Source organism: Vombatus ursinus, unplaced genomic scaffold, assembly GCF_900497805.2.
Source record: "Vombatus ursinus unplaced genomic scaffold, bare-nosed wombat genome assembly UNPS02014830.1, whole genome shotgun sequence".
NCBI classification, from domain to species: Eukaryota; Metazoa; Chordata; class Mammalia; order Diprotodontia; family Vombatidae; genus Vombatus; species Vombatus ursinus.
Genome location: NW_020954608.1, coordinates 1,080,121 through 1,104,065, shown reverse-complemented (window position 1 = coordinate 1,104,065; position 23,945 = coordinate 1,080,121). Strand labels below are relative to the sequence as shown.

The 23,945-nt window shown below is 34.9% G+C and overlaps 1 protein-coding gene and 1 pseudogene across 2 annotated transcripts in view; both read left to right on the top strand.

The window, feature by feature from the left end:
- Positions 1–23,945, top strand: part of FOXP2 (forkhead box P2) — a 694,083-nt gene that overhangs the window by 287,254 nt on the left and 382,884 nt on the right. The window lies entirely within an intron of this gene.
- On the top strand, positions 9,163–10,581 carry LOC114025430 (annotated as a pseudogene).

Genomic DNA, 23,945 nt, shown 5'->3' with positions numbered 1-23,945 from the left:
TCATTATTCATCTCATCATTTGATATATAACGTCAAGTGAATTGCCTCCCTGGAGTGCACTGTGTTTCACAGATCAATAGATTTACTAAGTGCTTGAAGGAGAGCTTTAAACATTCATTGAAAAGAAGGAAGAGAATATCCCACTTGTAAAATGGCTTGTGTCGTTATTTCACACGCTTTATAATTACTTTATTTACTTTTGTGAAAAAAAAATCTTTCTAACAATAATTTTGAACATTCTAGCTCTTTTAAGTAAATTAAACCACAGTGTTAAGATCAAATTCCTTAAAATGTTTAGGTGCCCCAAACTCCACAGTAGGGAAAATCCAGAGATAGATTTCTTGAATGAATCTTCTTTTTAGACGTAGATTATTATTTTTAAAAATATAAATGATACACTTCATTGTATACAAAACAGTGAAAATAATTTGTGATTCATCTTCTTGTATTTAATTTAAATATATTAATAGAGTGGGAAAAATTTGAGGTGGGACAATTGAAGAGCTTCAATGGTTTTCTCCTTCCTCAAAAAACCTAGTTGTATACCAAAATCTTGGCCAAACTCTGTGCCACAGTTGGGGAGCAAGGAGGTATGGTTGAAGTACTCAACTTGGAATCATCAGTCATAATTGTTCTGTACCAGGAAATTTCTGTTGCTGTTAAGTTTATTATCGTATTTTCATAAAATTTTATTTGTTCCCTGTTTTTAAGTAATCTTTGCAGGTCTTTTTTAATTAAACTCTTTTGAAGGATGAAGTTAGCTAGTTGACTGATTGGCTTAGACTTATCTCCTACCATCCCAGTTTTTTGATACCTTACTCCCTGACATGTATTCTTCAATCTAGTTACACAGTCCTCCTGGTGTTCCATGAACAAGACAATCCATATCTTGGCTTCAGGTATTACTTGTGTTTCTCAATTTATAGAGCTGCACAAAGAGCTGTCTCTTATAACAGAATTTTAAAAATGGGAGGGGGAAAGACTCTACTGTTCAATTTGGTAGTGCCTGGCTAATAACTTGCTCTACAGAGAAGTTCACATGAAGTTGTCACAACATGTTATGCTTCTTCTTTGGTTATTTCATCCATCACAGAATTCACAGCTTAACACATCCAGCAAAACTAACCAGTATATCAGCAGTCAGATGTCATATGCATTGTTCCTCTCCTTATTCTTCTTCCTTTAAAAAAGAAAGGAAGGCGGCACCTTCTTATCGCTTTCCTTTTGGGCCAAACTTTGGTCCTTAAGTTTCATTGCATTTAGTTTTCCTTGTGTAGTTCTTTTCATTTACATTGTCACAGTCATTGTATGAATTGTTTTTCTGCTAAGTCTTCTGTTGATTTTATTTATTCATCAAATTCATTGTTTCCTGGAATGTGATAATATTCCATTACATTTATGTACCACAGTTTGTTTAACCTTTTCCCAATCAATGAGTATCTACTATAGTTCCGTTTTCTTTGCTATTACAAATAACAATGCTACAAATATTTTGATGTACATGGGGACTTACTTTTTGTAATTGATATCTTTGGGATATATACCTATCAATGGGATCTGTGGATCAAAGGGTATACATATTTCAGTCACTGTCTTCACAGAATTCCAAATTGCTTTCCAGAATTGCTAGATCAGTCCATAGCTTTGGTAACTGTGGGTTACTATGCCTGGCTTTCCACAATACTTGAAACATTGACTTACCTATCTTTTGTTGTCTTTACCAATTTTCTGAATGTGAGGTGAAACCTCAGAATCTTACATTTGCATTTATCTCATTTATTAATGATTCGAAGCAGTATTTCATACAGTTGTTAATAGTTTGCACTACTTCCTTTAAGAACTCTTATGGAAACTACTTCTACTCTTACATATTTATCTTAGCTCCCTATATATCTTAGATTTCTGATTCATCAGAAGTATTTGATACAGAATTTTTTACAAAACTACTCACTTTCTTAGCCTAGTTCAAAGTTATTTTCTATTTTGTGATCATCTTTATCCTGTATTTGGTTAAGATTATTCCCATCCCCATAATGGTAAAAGGTACCAGATCCATGATTGTAAAAGGTACTAGATTTGGTTTTCTTCCATTTTTTCCCTATGGTATGGTCATTAGTATTCTGGTCACATTTCCATTTTGAGTTCATTGTGGTATATGGTATAACATTTTAGTCTAAGCCTAATTTCTGCCAGATTACCTTCTAGTTTTCCCAGCAGTTCTTGTTAAATAGAAAATTCTTCCTCAATTAATTTGTATTTTCCAGTTCATAGAACACAGGCTTGTGGAGTTCATTTGTTTCTAATTCTTCCTTGTCTAGGCTAGTTGAGATCTAGCATCAGACACAAAATAGCTCTGTGGCTTTGAGTAAGTCACTTAACCTCTGCTTACCTCAGTTTGCTCAACTGTAAAAGTGAATAACAATAGCACTTATCTCGGAGGGTTGTTGTGAGGATCAAATAAGACAATATTTGCAAAGTGCTTAGGACAGTGCCTGACACATAGGAGGTGCTATATAAATGATAGCTATCACTATTATAGCTATTAGTCCTCTTTACTTACGGTTTTGTTTTTTAACTAATATCAAATAAATTTGTTGATTACTCTTTTATATTATAATTTCACGTCAGAGGTACTACTCCTTTCTCCCTTTCATTCCTACTTTTCATTTCCCATCCTTGAGATGTTAGATATAATAATACTAATGATTGGATTGTGCCAGCGTAATAAAAATGATGTTATTAACAAAATTAATATATAGATTTCATGCTATGCCAGAGTACCGGGGGGAGGGTACTTACAGAACTAGTCAAAATAATAACAAAATTTATTTGTTAAGAAACATTTTAATAGCTAAGCACTTTTAGAGTAGTTATCTTGTTTCAGGAAAGTATTATACTCTTACCTTTTTCTTTCTGTGATGAGAGAGCAGTTTGGGCTTTATAAGTATTGTATAATGTGTTATTGTTTGTTTTCCTATGACAAGAAATGGCAATATGCGTGTCTGAAGACTTGCTCTAATGACTTGGCTGTCCTGCATTATTGTGCCCAGACAAGCATTTTTTGTCCCATTTGAACACAGAACACTGTTACATATCCCAAACCATTTGGATTTATCAAATAGTAGATTATTATAGTCTTTGACTGTTTTGTCTTGCATACCTAGCCTTTTCCACTGATCCGCCACTCTGTGTCTTAGCCAGTACCAAGTAGTTTTGATGATTGCTAGCATTTTGTTTTTAAAAAAATCATAGAAGACATGTAGTTCCCCAAGTTTCAGTGATTATAGGTCATGGAAATCATATGATCATGAGTCATATGATGATCACAATGGTAAGTCAAAGAGAAGTTTACATGGACATTGATGGTAAATTTTAGATATAAACTCATGGGTTAAAATTACTTATATATATATATTCAGAATATGCTAAACAATTTTATGTGTACCTCATTATTTTCTTTTCTCCTGAATTTACTAAACCTGAGTATTTGTTAACATAAAAAGATAGAAAGGAGATAGACTGGTCGGGCTATTGAGTAGATCGAATGAGGTTGATAAATATTATGGGTAAATTAATATTTTAATAGAGGTACAACCCTTTTTGAAATCATTGATAGATAATGGTCATTATACAAAGAGAGTGCACTGATCAGCACATTGAACTTAGTCTGGAAGAGGAGTTCAAATCTTACCTGAAACACAAGCAGTATGACTCTGGGGAAATCACTTACCCTCTGTCATCCCCAGTTCCTCATGTATAAAATAAGGAGACAAGAATTCACTAGTCTCTAAGGATCCTTCCAGCTCTGTTGAGTTTGTCGCAACTCGGCTAAGTACTTTTTAAAATTATTACTTTCAGAATTCATTTGATAGTTCATAACATCTCTTTTATTCCTCTTCCCCAAGTCCTGGCTTTCCCCAAAACATCCATATAGTCCACATTCAATTTTGTCTTGTTACAGAGCATTTAAGAAATCCTGAATTCTCCTTTTCTTTACACTTTTGTTATTCCTTTCTTTTACTCAGTGACCTGTTATGCTTTTTTGTTTTTTTTTCTTTTGAGATGTGTAAAATTAGAGATGATCCTAAAGATTTAGGTTACAATCCAGTTCCATGAAGATATGGAGAATGGATTATATATATGATGATGAACCAAGGTTTAATTTTTTTAAAAATATCAAACCATCTCCAAACAGAGCCCTGAGCTCAGTAATTTAGTAAATATTTACTGAATAAACAAGTGAACTATAGTAGCAGCTAAGCTCATGTTGTGGATTAATATGTAGCAGAGAATAGGTATAATAATGCTAAGTAAGGTTTCTTTGAGTTTGTAATTATGTTTAATGTGCCATATAAAGTTATGAACACAGTAATATACCTTGAGTGCATAACTATAGGTATTTCAATAGAAAAAATATTGCCATTCTCTTGGTATTTTCTTTAACCTGGGGACTTAGTTTTGAGCACTGGAAAACCTGACCTATTACATTAAAAAAAAAAAAACAATTTATTATCTAGGGCTAGACATTTTAACTTGATTTTTTTCCCAAACAGCTAAAGCTATTTTCTAAATACACTAAGGTCTCAGTAATCTCTAGATAAAATTAGTTTAGGGACTTAGGAATTTAATGGTATTTTCATTATACATCTATATTTAGGATGCATGGATAGAAATGGAAACTTAAGTAAATTACCCTTAAGATAGATAATCATTTTATTTTCAAACTTGGTGCTAGAGAACCTTATAGAAGTTGAGTCTGGGGCCACACTGGAGTTCCAAAATGGCGTTAGTATTTCTGTCAACTTTAGTACTTGAGCACTATAACTAATTATGATGAGTAAAAACCTTATCCTATCCCTAGCCTAGAGGCTTTATCGCTCATGCCCTCTTACTGTGAGTCTGATAGTAATCCTTTGTGCATCATAGTACCTTTCTTAGATTCAGTGATGTCACTTGTGTAATGGTTAATAGAATTTTGTGGCTTCAGCAGTTCATTCATTTTATTTTTACCATATTATTAAAATCAGTCATTTATTTTCAGTGTTATCATATAGCTGAGTATAGTGAGTTTGTTTTAAAGGTATAGGGAGTTGGCCTTGGTATAATACTCCCTCAAGGAAAGCTAGTACACATCAAAGGCAAATTTGAACCCACATTATTCTAACTTGAAATCCAGCATTCTATCCACTATGTCTTGCTGTCTGCTACTTACATCTAAATATGGGTTTATCCATATAACATGTAAGGAAACATATACATTGAATGCACTGATAAATGAAATTTTCTTGAGATCCCTCTATCATTGCCTTTTCTATTTGAAAAAGAACAAACAATTTCTCTCAGTTGCATGTAGTAGGTGCTTGATAAACATTTCTTGAATGAACAGATGTATGATTTTTATAAATTAGTGAGACATTTATCAAATTCACATCTGTCACTAATATCTTTTATTTATTGCTCACTTATTTGTGAGCTTTAAAAGCACCACACAATATATAAGGAATATTAACATATGTATGTATATATATATCAATGCAATTTTATTCAAATATGAGTATGCTACCTAGTGAGTATAAATATACTATAGCCCCTCTTTATGAAATTATAGTTCATTATCTGTTTTAATTATACAACACATATTTTGTAAATGAAATATTTTTTATTATCCACAGTGAAACTATAATTTGAGTTTATCTGCTTTAGACTGAAATCAACACAGCAGTATATCACCTTTGTAGTACCATTAAACATTGTGAAAACTTTTATCCCATTGGTATTATGCAGAGAGAAACCAATTCATTTTCCAAGTCTAAAAGAGATGAATTTCATTTCTATTATTGAAGTATAAAAGAGAAGGGAGGATACAGCATGGGTTTATATAAGACACTGATGTATGCTCTGAATAAGTGAGTTTTTGAGATGCCTTCTTAATAGGAAAAGGCAATCATTTTAAGTGGTAGCTTTGGAAATTGAAAGAGAGAATATCCCCAAATTTTCCTAATTATCTAATATAATCTAATATATGTCAAATATTTTCCTTTCATATAAAATAAATTATTTTCTCATGGGAAATTATTTCAAAAATAACTGCTTCTAGATTCAAGTTCAGTTTTCTAGTTCTCTGTATTATCACTTAAGTGTATAGTAGACACTGGAATGTATATCATTTTCTGTTAGGAACAAATGTGGAATAAAATACTATTGATATTTTATCTTATATTTTTAATTTTCTCCAAGAAATACTATTTACTCATTTTTTGCAGGAGTGAGACTAAATGACTTTTTTCAGGGGGTTACACAATCTATCCAACAAGCATTTGTTAACCACTTAGTATGTGGTAATGGGAATGTAAAAACAAATGTGAGACAGTTCCTGCCCTCAAAGAGACTTTCCTTCCCTTCTATCCCTCCTTCTTTTTCTTTACCCTTTTCCCTCCTACTGCCTATAGGGCAAGTTAGATTTCTGTACCTAATTGATTATGTTATTCCCTTCTTGAGCCAAATCTGATGAGAGTAAGGTTCGAACAATGCTCATCTCCCTCCCTTCTTTCCCTCTGCTGTAATAGGTTTTTGTACTTTTTCCTGTAATGTAATTTACTCTTGTCTGCCTCTTCCTTTCCTTTTATCTCAGTACATTTTCTTAGATCATATTAATCCACTAACTTGGATACATTTAACCCATTTGATTATATTTTTTTGTCATTACATCAAAGTCAACTTATATCCACCCCCTTTATATATACCCCTTTAACATGGTGCAATAACAGTACAGTTCTCAAGAGTTACAAGTGTCAACTTCCCTTGTAGGGATGTAAACAGTTTGCCCTTATTAACAATATGTTGTATCTTTCTGTCCCATTTACCTTTTTATGTCTCTTTTGAGTCTTGTATTTGAGGATCACATTTTCTGTTGAGCTCTGGTCTTTTTATCAGGAAGGTTTGGAAGTCCCCTATATTGTTGAATATCCATCTACTCCCCTGAAAGATCATGCTCATTTTCTCTGGGTAGTTGATCCTTGGTTGTAATCCAAGCTCCTTTACCTTATGGAATATCATGTTCCATGCCCTTCAGTCTTTTAATGTAAAAGCTGCAAGGTCCTGTGTAATCCTGACTGTGGTTCCATGATAATTAAATTGTTTCTTTCTGGCTGCTTGCAGTATTTTCTCTTTGACCTGGTAATTTTGGAATTTGGCTACTATATTCCTTGGCGTTTTCAATTTGTGATCTCTTTCAGGAGGTGATTGGTGGATTCTTTCTATGGCTATTTTGCCCTCTGGTTCTAGGACCTCAGGACAAGTTTCCTTTATGATTTCCTGAAAGATACTGTCCAGGCTCTTTTTTTCATCATGATTTTCAGGTAGACCAATATAGGGAAGACAGCGTACGCGTTTATTGGTATGGACAATGGACGGAGATAGAAGGTGAACCTCTGATTTGGCTAGTATAGGGAACTCAAGGCAAAAAAACTTTCCCCTACCAGTGCAGGTTGACACCATCTCTGAAACCAGGTTTCTATCTGTTATGCCATGGTGCATTTTAGGCATCTACAAAACATATGACAAGGTAACTCTCATTTTTTTAAAAGGGAAACAAATTGCTTTCTTCACAATAATAACATAAGGAAAGTAGTGCAAATATTATTATCCACATTATTTTACATATGAAGAAATGGGGAGAATGAGACTTAGGTATGGTCACACAAATAGGCAGGGAAAGATATGATATCTGGACCTATTTTTTGCTTCAAGTTCTATGTATTTCCCTATGTATTTTCTCATAGATTTGTGTTCCTAAACCACGCTCTTCCAATTAATGTCAGTTTCTCTCTGTCTCTCCCTCACTCCTACCTCTCCCTCTTTCTCTCTCTCCCTCTCTCTCTTTCCCTCTCCTCCCATTCTCCAAAGAATCTAGGATTGCCATATATCTAACCTTTAATGCAAGAAGCTTTAGACTTGTTTTTGACTCAAAATTCATTGTATTGTACTAGTTTCTTATAGTCTTTTGACAAAGCCTGCATCTCCATAACATTTCAAATCAGAATCATAGAGGGCAGATGAATGTGCTCATATATTGTAGTATGAGCCAATGCAGTCCTAATAAGGATGTTACTAAGAAGATAGCTAAGCTGAGAGGGAAAACTGAAAGGGAAAAGCAGAAACTCTATAGCCTTCAACAGAAACATAGTGAGTTGGTGGGGATGTCACTGCCAAAATAATTTGTCATGTAAACAGGTCTTACAGTTTTTTGAATTCCTTTGGATGGAACATGCCAGTATCACAGCCCTTATCACCTTGAATTCTGACAGTCATGTCATTTACTTTTTGAGTGCCTTAACACATCTTCCCAGTTGAACCAGCACAGTGATTATGAATGGAATGACCATCCCCAGTTGTATGGGACTGAGAATATGCTATTCAAATTATATGTACACAAAATCATTCTGTTCATTTATTGCATTATGTTTAGGGTTTATTCACAGAGTAGGAAACAAGGTATATGTATTCAGAAATAGCATATAAGAACATAATTAGAAGTACATATATAAAATGAAACTACTCAGTCCTATACTGAGTGTTACCTAAATATATTAAACTAGTGTGTCTTAATACGGTCCCCCAAGTCTAGTGTGGTCCCATGACCTTCTGTAGCCTTGAAACGAATGGCACCCTATTTAAAGGGAACAATATAATCTGCCTTTGGCCATCCCTATGTTAATTTGGGATGATAATTTGATAATAACCATGACTTATATTTACAAAGCACTTTGTCATTCACAAAACACTTTTTCCCGAATGAGGAATGTAGATAATTTATGTATTAGAATCCCCATATTACAGAAGAGGTAATTTAAACTCAGAGAGATAAGTGATTTGCCCAGGATCTCACTAGTAAGTACTGAAACTAAAATTTGGACCCAGATGTCTTGTAACTGAGAATCATTCTACTGTACCATGGTGATGATGATATTTTTTACCTCTTGGTGTCCTCAAGTGATGTCAGTCACTGCCTTTTTTTTTTAATGTGGTAGCCAATTTTCTCCTTCGAGCTTTTTGCTATAAAATACTTTATGCCTGTTAATAGCCTGTGTCTAAATCCTAACTGCTTTCATCACACTCATCCACCATTCCTAAATTCTTCTCTTGGAACAAGGCTTCTTGAGAATGTATGGAGCAGCTTGTGAGATGGCCTACACAGGCAAATACTTCGACAAAGCCAGCTACTATGTCTGTTGTTTGCTGGGCAATGGGGAGGTATTTGAAGGCTCCATGTGGGAGGCCATGACCTTCTCAGGAGTCTACATTTTGGACAACCTGGTTGCCATCTTTGATGTTAACCAGCTGGGCCAGAGTGACTCTGCCCCACTGTAGCACCACATGGAAGTGTACCAGAAGTGATGTAAAGCCTTTGAGTGGGAACGTCATCATTGTGGATGGACACAGTATGGAAGAATTCTGCAAGGTCTTTGACCAGGGCAAGCATAAGCCGCTGGCTGTCATTGCGAAGACATATAAGGACAGAGGAATCTCAAGTATGGAAAATAAGGAAGTTTGGCATGGGAAGCCCCTTCCCCAAAACATGGCAGAACAGGTCATCAAGGAAATATACAGCCAAATCCAAAGCAAGAAGATGATTCTAGCTACCCTCCTAAATAGGATGCCTCCATAGTTAACATCACCAACATCTGGATACTATCTCCCCCAAATTTCAAACTTGGAGACAAGCTAGTCACCCGCAAAGCCTATGGCAGGGCCCTGGCTGAACTGGGGAATGCAAGTGACTGTGTGATTGCCCTCGATGGGGACGCCAAGAATTCCACCTTTTCAGAACTCTTTAAGAAGGAACATCCCGATCACTACATTGAGTGTTTCATTGCCAAACAGAACATGGTGAGGGGTGTGCCACACTGGACAGGACCGTGCCTTTCTGCAGCACATTTGCTTTCAACCAGATCCGTATGGCAGCCATATCTGACAGCAACATCAACCTGTGGAGTATCCATCGGTGAAGATGGTCCTTCTCAGATGTCCCTTGAAGATCTTGCCATGTTCTGGAGCATTCCCAGTGGGACAATCTTTTACCCAAGTGATGTTGTGGGTACTGAGAGAGCAGTCAAGTTAGCTGCCAACACAAAGGGCATCTGTTTTTTAAGGACTAGATGCCCAGATAATGTTGTCATTTACAACAACAATGAAAACTTCCATATTGGCCAGGCTAAGGTGGTCCTGAAGAGCAAAGATGACCAGGTGACTGTGATTACAACTGGAGTTTCCCTCCATGAAGCCTTGGCAGCTACAGATGAGCTGATGAAAGAAAAGATCAATATCCAGGTGCTTGATCTCTTTACAGTAAAGCCCCTGGATCAGAAACTCATCCTTGACAGTGCCTAAGCAACCCATGGCCTCATCCTGACTGTGGAAGACCATTACTATGAAGGTGGCATAGGAGAGGCTGTGGTTGCTGCCGTGGTGGGTGAATCTGGCATCACCATCACTCACTTGATGGTCTCTAATGTCCTGAGAAGTGGGAAGCCAGCAGAGATGCTGAAGGTGTTTGGTATTGACAAGGACACCATGGTTTAGACTGTCAAGGTGACCTTGTCTCAAGCCTAAGATGCTTGTTGGAGATTCCAGACCAAAACAAGGAGAAGGAAAGAGAGAAAGAAACATTCCTGTACCTTTAGATACATTTAAGTAACTTTTGTTTCTACTGAGGATCAATTAAAAATAATTATTACAAATGTTTTGAGAAAAAAAAAAACTCTTGTTTTAGAAAGAAATTTGCTTTTTCTTAAAGATTCTGCAATATTGAAGAAACCAATCAATATTTTGAAGGTAAACAACAAATTCTTTTCAATCTCATCTTTCCTATCCGTGTAACCCTGTGACTCTATTTTCCAGCACACAAAAAAAGTATCTTTTTTATTATGACTGCATTTCATTGGTCAGTCATTCAATTGCATATACATTTTGTTTTTACTCCCTGTATGTCTGTGTTAATGTTTAATTTCTTATATAAAAAAAAATTTGTACAGGACTTACTCCCATGAATAGATGCATTTTAAGTAATAAGTGCATTTTGATGTTAGTACCATGCAGTTTATCAAAGGTTTGAACAATATTGAAGAAAATGAGGTACAGGTGGCTCAGTACCTCAGCCATCAGGAGAATCTGGCTTGTGACCAACAGACGAGATCTGAATTTTCATGATTGCTGTATTCCATATCTCTACAATCTTTGATCTAAATCATCCCTTATGTTCATAAGAACTCCACACTAGGTGGTGTCATAGTTTCCCATCTTAATGCATTTCTTGCTATAGTATCTTTTCTTTAATATCTGTAAAAATCTTTATTTTGAAAAAAATGCTAAGAAATTAATATTAAAGTGGAAGAGATCAATTTAACTGGAAGAGAAGTCATAAGGGTAATTCCTTGAATTTCTAAAGTAATTTTCTCAAAATGCTTGTGCATCTATTACTTGGATGCTCCTTAAGCAACCTTTTTGCTAAGTAAAAACATGTATTGGATAAATGCAGAATTTAGGCTTAGGTTAGTTAAGGAATTTGACTCCCATTGCATAGGGAAACCATGTAGTCTCTGGACTAGAAATCTTAACTCCTAACTCATCTTATGATACTTTCTTTGTTCATCTCAGTCATTCTTTACCTAATTAATTACATTTGAGATTGTGACAGAAAAAGAATATATTGAGTTGTTTCTGTTGGTATATAGTGCACCTTTGAGCTCATGAAGACTCATATAGAAAAAGCCAGGTCATTTAGTCCAGCCCTTTCATATTGTTAGACTCTTAAGGTAATCCTCTAAAGCACAAACATGTACCCACCATTAAGTGGAAAAGACCCAGAGTTACCAAAAAAAAGTTACAAATTCCATACTTTTTAGGAGAATCCCTGGGGTACTCTTAGATCCTTATTGATTCTTAATTTCTGTACATTTTTTTAAAATTACATACAGTTCTTGCAGGCTTAATTGCCTACTTCCTCAGCCCACACCGTATTCTATTTGAATTCGTAGTTAAAAAGCCTATATTCCACTTTTGGCACCGCAGCTTGCTACCTGTTGAACCTTAGGCAATTCACTTAATACCTCAGAGCCTCAGTTTCCTCATCTCCAAAGAGTTAATGATGATAATTTCTTTGTTATTTCCCAGGGCTGTAATGAGGATCAAATGAAATTAAGTAGGAGAAAGTGCCTTGTAAACTCTTGAAATATATACCTCTTAAGGATGGTATTAGGAGCATGAGATCGTAAACTTATAGCTGAAAGAGACATTTCAGGTCATCTAGTCTGTTGTTCATTCATTCATGTCTGACTCTTTGTGGCCCCATTTGGGATTTTCTTGGCAAAGATACTGGAGTGGTTTTCCATTTCCTTCTCTAGCTCATTTTACAGATGAGGATACTGAGGCAAACAGGGTTAAGTGACTTGCCCAGGATCACACAGCTATAGTAAATGTCTGAGGCCAGATTTGAATTCATGAAGATGAGTTTTCCTGACTTCAGGCCTGGTACTCTATCCACTGTACCACCTAGTTGCCCACCTAGAATAACTACCTCCTTTTACAAATGAAGAAACTGAAGCCTATTGCAGTAAAGTGATTTGGCCAAGGTAAACACATTATTAATAGAAGAATTAAGATTTCCACTTGGATCCTCTGACTCCAAATTTAGCGCTCTTTACAGCATACTATGCTGCCTCTAATAATTAGGCAGTTATTACTAGACAATGAGAATTTACCATCTGATTCAAAAAAACACCTTATCGAAGGAGAAAACATTCTTAAGTCATATATTGTAGGAGAAAGCATATCCCATGAACTTTTAAGTGATTGCTCCTTTACCGAACACTGTACTGATGGAAATTCATGATACTATTAAATGATGATAGTAGACAAAAAGTAAACATCTCATTTTATATTTCTGTGGAAAAAATTGTGTTACTTTGAAAAGAAACAGCTTTCATTTCAGCCAGACTCCTGAAATCGCTGGCTATTTAAAGGTGTAGCTCACGTACCACTACTGCAGGAAATTTTTCCTCTTCCCACTTGTTACTGCTCTCTCCCTCCATTTATATGCCCTTTTAGTGGCTCACCACCATGCCAGAAATGCTCTCCATCTTCACCTCTGCCTTTTTAGAACACTTGGTTTAGCTTTTTATAGCACAGTGTCTGGCACATAGTAGGTGCTTAGATGCTCTTTATTGCCTGCCTACTTGCCTTTAGATTGTAAGCTCCTTGAGGGCAGGGATGATCTCTTGTCTCTTTTAGTGTCCAGAAGGCTTAGCCCAATACCTAGCACATAGTAGGCACTTAATAAATGTTTATTGATGGAATGAATGCCTGCTTCCTCAAAATAGCTCAGATACCAACTCTTCCAGTGAAGCCTTTCCAGATACCCATCCTACCCAACTGTAGTGCCCTTCCTCCCTAATCTGCCTTTTAATTACACACATATGCACACATACACACACACATACATGTAAATCTGTATGTACATATATATACACACATATTCATATTATATAGATATTCTCTTTCAATACATACATGCATGTATATGTATTCTTTACATACTTACTATCATCCTCATTAAAATAAAATGTAAGCTCCTAAATGTAAGAACCACTTGGTTCACTTTTGTTCTTATCTCCAGCATTTAGCACAGTGCCTGCTACATTGGCATTCCTTATGTTTGTCGATTGTTTTACTACTAATACCCCGACTCCTACTCCATTGACCACTGCTATTCAGGCAGCTAGTTAGTATTTATATAGGGGTGTAAAGTTTGCAAAGTGCTCTACAAATATTTTCTCGTTTTATCCTCACAGTTAACCTAGGCAGTAGGTGCTATTATTATCCGCATTTTACAGATGAGAAAACTAAGACTGAGAGAGGTTGATTGACTTCCTCAGCATCACGTAGCTAGTGTGTGGGGCTGAATTTTGAACCTAGGAGGACCAGCACTGTATCCACTGTAGCACTTAGCTACTTAGATAGAGCTATGTTATATATTTTCATCTTTTTTAGATGTTGCAATCCCCTCTCTCCATTACCATTAGGATGTAAGCTTCTTGAAGACGGCATTTTTTTGGTCTTTGTTTTTTTCCTTCACATCCTAGTATATAGCACAGTGCCAAAAACATTGATTTTTTTGTCCTACTGCTGTAATTTCTTTAGTGGATGGATTCCTCCTGACCAAACTCTTTCTGCCAATCAGCAGCTGAGTTACTCCTTATATTCTTGGAGCATTTTCAGGAACTCTGAGAGGGTGAATGACCTGTCCACGCACATATAGCCATTATCTATCAGAGGTGGATCTGTTCACTATGTATTGCTGCCTCTCTTTTTGACAAGACAGAATACCTAGAACATGCTTTACTATAATCCTTCTGCTTAGGTCAGGTCTTCCTCATTCTAGGCCCAGCTGCCTCCCGAAAAAAGGAGTTGTTGGATTGCTTTGCTGGTTGATTTGGTCTTGTTCTCATCTCTTAAACACATGCAGTAGTTTTTATTTGTGTAATGATCTGCCTTAACTTATTATATTTTGATTGTTCCAAAGTGGTTTTGTCATAGTAGTGTGATCATATGTGAAGATGAATGACAAGGTTCCATTGTGGCTTATTTAGATTTGTTTGTATCTGCTTCATTTAAGGAATGGTGTGTGTTTAAAAAAGAAACTTTATGTTATGAATTCAAACAAAATTTCAGATAACATCACCTATATTAAATACATACCAACATTGTTGTTAGGGTGTTCATAGTTTCATGGTACTTCTTTTGTCATGTTGATTGGTGTTTTCCTGTTGTTGAGGCTGAATATTTCTGTTTCTTTGACAATTATTTTGTTTCTATGTAAAGAAATGTTTCTTTTATAAATTGCAGAGAACTTTGAGAAAAATAACACTTTTGCCATGCTAAATTAAGATTTGAGAAGCAGTGTGGTGTGATGGTTAGAGAACTCATCTCACAGTCAGAAAGGACTGAGTTTGAGTGTGACCTCTCGGCAATGTTATTTAACCTTTCAGTGTTTGGGTTGGTTATCTAAGACTAGAAATTGCATAATGGTGGCAGATTTACATAGATAGAATGTATTTCCTCAGTGGAAATTCCCTATAGCAGTAAAAGCACAGTGTTAGACCCTTTACAAAAAAAAGTAAAAATTTACAGTGTCAAATAAAGTTGGTTTAAGACTATGTGGTTATCATGTGAATTCAAGTTTTTGTCTGAGTAACTTCGAATGTGTACATTTGCAGAATGGACAAAGGAAGTATTGTGTATGCTCTGGAAAGACTTTTGGTGCCCCTAGCAAAAGGAAAAAAAAAAGAATGCTATGAATACCTGGAAGAGTACAAGATACAGGGTAGTGTATACTTTGGTTTTGTAAAGATGTTTATCTTATATTACTTATTTTATGTACCAGTTATTACTTATATTACTTATTTATTTTGTGTAACATAGATAATAAATTTAATCCCCAATTTTCCATAAGGCATGCCCCAGATGTCATTCTTTGTTTCCACAGATCAGATATTCCCTCTGCCAACTTCACAAGACTTGTAAAGTTTGAAACACTATGTAAATGTAAGATATTAATAATAGTGTTTTGCATTATATGGCTGTCTTAGGTCCCTGACTTCCTATAAGTCCCAACTAAAATCCCACCTATGGCATTTAGGTGGCACAGTTGATAGAGCACAGGGTCTGGAGTCAGGTAGGCCTGAGTTCAAATACAGCCTTATACACTTTCTAGCTGTATGACCCTGGGCAAGTCACTTAACCATGTTTACTTCAGTTTCCTGCAGAAGGAAATGGCAAACCACTCCATAATCTTTGGCAGGAACACCCCAATGGAGTCACAAAGAATTGGACATGAATGAAATGACTGAACAGCAACAAAATCCCAACTTCTACAAGAAGCCTTCACCAACTCTTCTTAATAGCAGTGCCTCTTCTGTTAATTATTTCCTATTTATCCTGTATGTAGTGTGCTTTGCACATACTTGTGTGCATATTGTGTACCCCCTCCCACAATTAGATTTTAAATTCCTTGAAGACAGGGACTGTCTTTTGCCTCTTTTTGTATCCCCAGTGCTTAGCACGGTGCCTGGAACATAGTAGGCATTTAATAAAGGTTTATTAAATTAACTGAATTGAAATTCTGTTGTCTGTTATCTTTTTATTGGTATATGGCTTGTCTTTCCAGATAGACTGTAAGTTCCTCAAGGGCAGAGAACAATTGTAATAGTTAATTAAGGCACTAAATTAAAATTCTAGACCACTAAGAAAAAAATTCAAAGTATTACTTTACCCACTATTAGCTTAAAAACTAATATGTATCTAGTGAAGAGGAGTAACTTCTTTTATGTTCCCATGCCCCCACAATGTGCTTCAGTGATATTTATCCTCATGGTAACTCATTAATAGAAAAAAATATATATATATATATACACACATATATATATATATATTACTTCTGTTATTAAATCACTTGCCTTATTTAAGTAAATGGAATATAATTATTATTATCACGTATAGAGTAGATGAAGCCTGCTCCAACCTAATAATTGTCCATGCCATCAATGCATCATAAGCAAACACTGCTGTGGTGTTGTTTATCCCTTTGTCTGAGATGGTAATAGAATGCTTTAGAACTGCCCTCTTGTGATGTTTTTTCACCTCACTTCATATTTTTCAAAACCAATTAAAGACATTAGGTAGGACATGCATATATAGTGAAAAGTCTTTATAATCCTTATGTTAGGAACATGGCATGTGTTCTTGTTAAAGATGATTTGAAAACCTTTTGCAAACAGTGGAATATTTAAATATGTGTATCAACTTTAATATTATTTATTTTATATCACGAGACATCATTTCACCTACAATCTTTTCAGTTCCATGTAATAAAAAAGAAAACCATTTATGACAGAATTAGAGTATATTAACTGCTTGCAAATGATACACTATGAGGCCTTATGCCAAATCATTTGAACAGCTAGGAACATATAGGCTACAATAAATAGCATGAGGGTGAATAAAAAAACCACTCTGTATACATATGTATAGACGATATAGAAGGAGGAAAGAAGATGCTAGAAGAAAAGGTCAAGATTAAGTATAAATAAATAATTTGCAGAATTTATTACTCATGATTATTATGCCAAGAAATGTGTGAATTGGTCATTGGATCAGCAGTGGGAGAAAATTCATCATTGTCTACTCAGTCTGGGAAGGTTTTATTAATTTTCACCAGGGGACAGGATTGTTTTTATATAGAATGTCAAATTTTCTTGAGTAGAAAAAGTGAGCCAAGTCCTTTGTAACATCACACTGTATAGGGAACAGACAATAGCCCTACATTGAATAGCAGAAGAGAGTTCTACTCTCTAAATCACCAACATTAGTTCTAGAAACACAGAACTTTGTTTATAGAGTCATTTCATCTAGGTCTCCACAAGGCCTACTTTTCTGTTTATTATGGTTTTTTTGAGTTGAGGAGATAATAATAACAGTAATTAACTGCTAGCATTTATATTATGTTAAGGTTTGCAAAGTACTATATGATATCTGATTTTATGCTTACAATCCTGAGAAGTAGATGCTGTTACTCTGATTTTACAGATGAAGAAACTGAGACAGATAGAGGTTAAGTGACTTGCCCATGTTCACAAAGCTAGTCAATGTCTGGGATTAGAATTGAACCCACCTTCCTTACTGTGGTTGGCTGTGACACCTAGCTTCCAAAATAGATAGAGGCAAGAGATTGTTGATGGAAGCAGTCATTCAGTCAATACATATTTATTAAGGCTTTGTTATGGGCTAGGCAATATGTTAAGCACTGGTGTTATGAGGCAAAAGACAATCCCTGCCATCCAAAAGCTTATAGTCTCATGGTGGAGATAACAGACAATCAAATTTACATATATATATATGTATATATGTATATGTATATATATGTCAAGCTACATAGAGGATTAATAGAAAATATCAGAAGGAAGGCACTAGAATTAAGAGAGGTTGGTGAAGGCTTCCAGTAAAAGATGGGGCTTAATTGAGACTTAAAGTAAGCCAGGGAAGTTAGTAGGTGCAGCTGAATAGCCAAGAGATCAGTGTTAATGTATCAAAAAGTACATATTAGGGAATAAGGAAATGCAATAGAAGGCTAGGTTTTGAAGGGCTTTCAGTACAAAATACAGCATTTTGCAGTTGATCCTGGAGTACTAGGGAGCCACTGGAATTTATTGAATAGAGTGGGGTGACATGATCAGACCTACTGCTTAATGAAAATCACTTTAGTGACTGAAAAGTGGATTGATTGGAGTAGGGAGAGGTTTGAGATTGGCCAGTTCACCCACGGGCTGTTAACATAGTCTGAGGATCAGGTGATGTGGACTTACATACCAGGGTGGTAGTCGTGTCAGAAGAGACAAGGGGGCATAATTCAGAGTTGTTGCAAAGGTGAAATTGACAGGCCTTGTCAACAATTTAAAAATGGTGGTTGAGAGATAGTAAAGAGTCAAGATTGACTTCTTGATTGTGAACCTGCGGGAGGTATTGCCCTCTATAATAAAAGGGGAAAAGTGTGTGTGGGTGGGCAAGAGTATCCTTTAAGCAGAAAGATAATGAGTTCAATTCTGGACATTTTTAGTTTAAGTTGTCTAATTGACATCCAGTTCAAGATATCTGAAAGGCAACTGGAGGGACAAGAATGGTAGTCAGCAGAAAGTTGGGGGTAGGAAATGCAGCTTTGAAAATTATCAGCATAGTGATGGTGATTAAATCCATGGTTTGCTGATGATACCACCAAGTAAAGAAGAATGGAGGGAAAAGAGAAGAGGACCCTGGACAGAACGCTGAGTGACAGCTATCTATGGTTAGCAGGTAGGATCTGTACGAGAATCCAGCAAAGGAGACAGATAAAGAGCTGTCAGATACGTTAAGAGAAGGACTAGGAGAGAATGATATCATGAAAACATAGAAAGAAGAGAACATCAAGAAGGAAAGAGTAATCAACAATGACAAAAGCAGCAGAGAGATCAAGGAGAATGAGGATTGAGAAAAGACCATCGGATTTGGCAACTAAGAGATCAGTAATAACTTTGAAAAGAAAAGTTTCCGTGAAATGATAAGGTTGGGAGCTGAATTGTAAGGGAATTAAGAAGTGAGAGAAGAGAAAGTGGAGGTACCTGTAGTAGACTTTTGGAGGTGTTTAGCTACAGGAGTCAAAAGAGATAAAGACAATAATTAGTGGGGATGGAAGGATCGAGTGAGGATTTTTTTTTTTCAGAATGGGGGAGACACGGTGTACTTCAGACGGTAGGGAGTGAGCCAGTAAACAGGGAGAGATTGAAAATGAAAAAGTGGGAATTACGGCGAGTGCGGTCAGTTGGGAGAGATGGGATGGAATGTGAATATTAGAAGAAGTAGAGGTTATTCTTGTTAAAGGATAAGGTCACTTCAGCATGTGAGATATGAGTGAAAAAGGAGATAGTGGCAGAAAGCATCTGAGTATGGGAGAGTGTTAACTCAGAGGTGGACAATTTTTATGGAAAGTAGGTGATTTTATGAACATAGTTGTTTGACCTAGGGGAGTTGAAAGTTAAGAGTTTAAAACACTGTAGATATTTTGTGGGCAAAATGCAACACATTAGCATTTTATGTATGAAAAACACATATTAGTCAGTGAATAGAAATTATCACCCCATAAGACAGTAATATAATCTTTTTCTTACAGTTTTTCACATACTTTATTTTCCTAAAACCTTTTTTTCTGAGCAAAAGTTTTCTCTCACTAACTCCATACTCTTAGATTAGAAGAAAGTCAGCTGGATTTTCAAATATATAGTTAAAAATAAGGGTTGGTTGGGGTAGGAAAGTTAGTGGCAACATCCTTATAACCAAGTCCTGTTGCCTAGGGTTCTGTAGTTTGTGAAACATCAGTTAGGATTCGGTTTAAAAGGACTCATGGTATTCTTGGTTTTTCTGCAGCTGAAAATATAGAAGTATCATTCCTGAATCCCACCCTAAAGGGGAAGGGAAAAAATTCTCTGCTCTATTGAACTCCATAAAAACTTGCTGTTCCCTATTTCTCTTCCTCCTCCACTAAAAGAACTATTACAATATCAGGATTACTTGTTGAAGTGGAAAGAACTGAAGGACTTGCTGGAGATTTTATTCATGAGGACATAACAATGTTAGGCATAACACTGCCTCTTCTTTTCTAATTTCAGAAAAAAAATAACTCATAACTCCCTTGGCTAGTTTTGGAGAAAAGGAAGAAAAACTTTTCTTTAAGGTAAAGATATAAGGACAAATGAGAAACAGTACTGGAAAAAAAAAAAGAAAATAGAAAAAAAATCCCAGTTACTCAGTGTTTGATTTTCCATCATCTTGCGTGGAAAAAAGTAATAATAAAAATAATAATAGAATCATAGGTTCATAGAGTTTGAGCCTGAATGAAACTCTGAGACCATGATACCTCTCAGTTTATCTGTAAAATGAGGCCCATAGGAGGCTGAGTTCCCAAATGTCATACAGACAGTAACTGTTAAGGATGCAATTTGAGCGTCAGGTCTTATGATTCCAAAGCCAGTGCTCTTCAGAACGGGTTTTTTTTTTTTTTTTTGAAATAACTAAAAGTATTCTTCAGCAATTAGCATAACTTGGTGACTTCCACTTAGAAGACTTTGGGAATTAAGGATTTCAGAAGATTATTTTTTAGTACCACACAGTTAAATAAATCACATCTACTCAGTGCCTTTTTCCTACTGCTAAAATTTTCCCCTGCTTAATTTTTCTAAGGTCTGTAATTAAGTTCTCCACAGGCTCCTTAGATTAGAGATAGTTTTCACCATTCATAAAACAAGCAAACACACTTATGCTCTGGTGAATAAAGGTTTTCCCAAGCTTTTTTTCAGCTTTCATTAAAATCCATTTTTTTTGCATGAGTTTACAGTAACAACCAAGCTATATTATACCATAGGAGATATACAAAGAATAATTCAGCAGAATAATTTATGAAATCTTTCTGTATTTGCTTCAAATTGACAAATACTAATATGCCACTCAAATTTTTTTATTCATTTATTGGCCAATTTTAAAAATATGAAATAATATCTTATTGCTTGAAATAATGCTTTTACCTTATTGTATAATAATTTAAAAATCCTCCCAAAAACAATTTTGAGGGATCATGCTTGACTCAGGTTTCGAACGTAGGCTCAACATTTATTACTTTATTAGTAATTTTGTTTCTAAAATGTAGTTTTTTTTCTCATTTATACCATTATGCTACACATAACTGAAATAAGTTTAGAGAATTTTGGACTTACTTTCTCCTACCTATACCCTCTCCAAAATCCATCCTCTTCACCCTGTTCAGTTTATTGCTCATTAAATATAAGAACTTTTAAGAAATGGAAGAATCATTTGTATTGCGAAATGATCATTCAAATTTATAAGATTCTTTTTTTTTATTTAATAGCAAATTGCCATTTAGTTACCTTGATTTCTGGGAAAATTAAGAATATCTAGAAATACCTCAGTAATATAAAATTTAAATTAAATGTGTTTAAATGAGTGAAAAAATGGGATTTGCCTTTCTTTTGGAAAAGGACATGGAAGAACTATGAAAAAGGTAAATATGTTTCTAACTGTTGATAACAAATTTTGCTATATTAATTGAGTTGGATTTGGTACTTACATTCTTATTCTCTGAAGGTGAAGGTTTAGAAGACTTAAATGTTTTCCACTCAAACAGCTCACTTGATGCTATTTGAAAAGAAAATGAACTTCTTGGCTTCTTAATGGATTGAAGCTCTTTGTTGGAATTAAAAGTGATTATAAATTCAAAAGGTTTAGGGAAGCTAGTTTGGATAATCTTGTTATTTTTTAATGGTTGTAGGTAACAAATAGAAACACACAGACACACACACACACACACTGGCTATTTATTTATCTTTGCAGATTTAAAAGATGTTTTTCTTTAAGTAATGCATAAAATATGAAGACTAGGATGTGGATACAAAAAAACCAACAATGTTATGATAAATTATTCTGCCTTTCTGTGCTTTTTTAGGAATTTTTTGTATATATATTTCTAAAACAGCCACAGACTTGGAGGTTAGAAATAAAAGTGAAGTACCCTGAAAAGTATCACATGATGGCACTGTTTCCATTTCCACATCCAATATTATGAAATCAAGCTATAATAAACTGGCATTAAAAATGGTGTGTAATGCCAATGTATTGGTATAATTTATGTAAAATAAAATTCTAACCACTACAATTTTGAATATAGGTATTCAAATAGATCCATAGGTTCTTCAGAAAGCACTTTGCTTATTTCTGTTGCCTTTTATTTTGGTTATAGAGAAACAAATTTAGGATATTTAATTTTTAATACCAAAAGGTATAGTAAGCACTTGAAGTCATTTGTTAATTATTTATGTGTAAATAAGAGATTTTAGGTTATATTTTGATTTTACTTAGGCAAGAAAAATGGTTATACTTTATATGCAAGATTTTTTTTATCATAAATTAGATCATTAATTCAAACACATTCTTGAGAAATAGAACATAAATAACCTCAAATGGTAGGAATATCAGAAGGCACTGAATCAGGCATACTAGTACAGTGACAGTTTAAGTATGATTGTCAATAAAACATGAATGTAAATAATATTGTCATTTGAGAAATGTAGACTTTCACTTGTTCACTATTGCAGATATAGTGATTATAATAAAGGTTTACATACTAAACATAACTAAAATGGCCTGAATCATCACCTCAGGTGTGTGTATGTATGTGTATATGTATATATGTGTGTGTATGTGTGTACAGATGTATTTTTTCTCCCTTAAAAAGTAAAAATCATAAATGTGATGTTCATTTATACTAAATGAAACAATTGATTTGACAGCAGAGATAATTACAGTAGATGAATCATGTACAGTATTAGAACTCATCACCAAATTTTATCCCTAGTGTGGTATTAGCTATAACAGGTATTAATGCATCTTCACAGTAGCAGAAACATTGTAAAATGATACAGAGTTGTGAAAAGAAAGAGAATGAATCTCCACTACTAATGCTGAAGAAACTAATGGCCAGGGTTTGGAACTGTGCCAAGCAGGGTGCTCAGACTCTAATAATCTCCTTTGCAAGTGTTAACTTCCCTTAAATGTATGGCCACTTTATTTTGATATGAGTAAAAGGCAGGGAAAATGAGTGACCTCAAATTTACCTGGTACTGGTATGATCTTGATTATGGGGCAAAGAGACACATCATGTAAAAAGTTCTAATATTCACTCTTATTCCATTTTTATTTTTTTTGAATCACCACTGTGTCATCAATAAGTAAAGAAAATAATTGCAAATGAGACAATTCATTTAATAAAATGCTAAAAAAAAAGTGTTGTGATACTGGGTGATGTGCTTTAACCATTTAAACACAAAAGGGAATTATTTCTATTGTTGAAAACAATGACAAAGGCTAACAAGCCTCATTTATTAAAATTGATGAAATGGATTTCATTTGATGCTTAGAAGGTTTACTTGGAGATAATGAATACATTGTCTTAGTAATCTTTCTTGACTGCTTTCCTGCATCTCGGAGTTTCAGGAAGATAGTGTCATATTACTTATTTAGGGAATGTTATAATCTACATAATGTAAGATTATCTGAGCCTAAAATTTAGAAAAATAGCATGCCTGGTATCGTTTTAAAGGTGTTTATAAACATAATGTTAGAGGCGGTTTCAGTTGGAACATTTAAACTATAAAAGAGAAAACGTCTATATGCACTTAGTCTGTTCATTTGTTCATGTGCTATAAAGGGGAAAAATCAGCATACTGAAGTAGGAGATTTCCATGCTCACTGTATTTCACCATGCAAATTACTTCCAATTTCCAAATGCCAGTGTT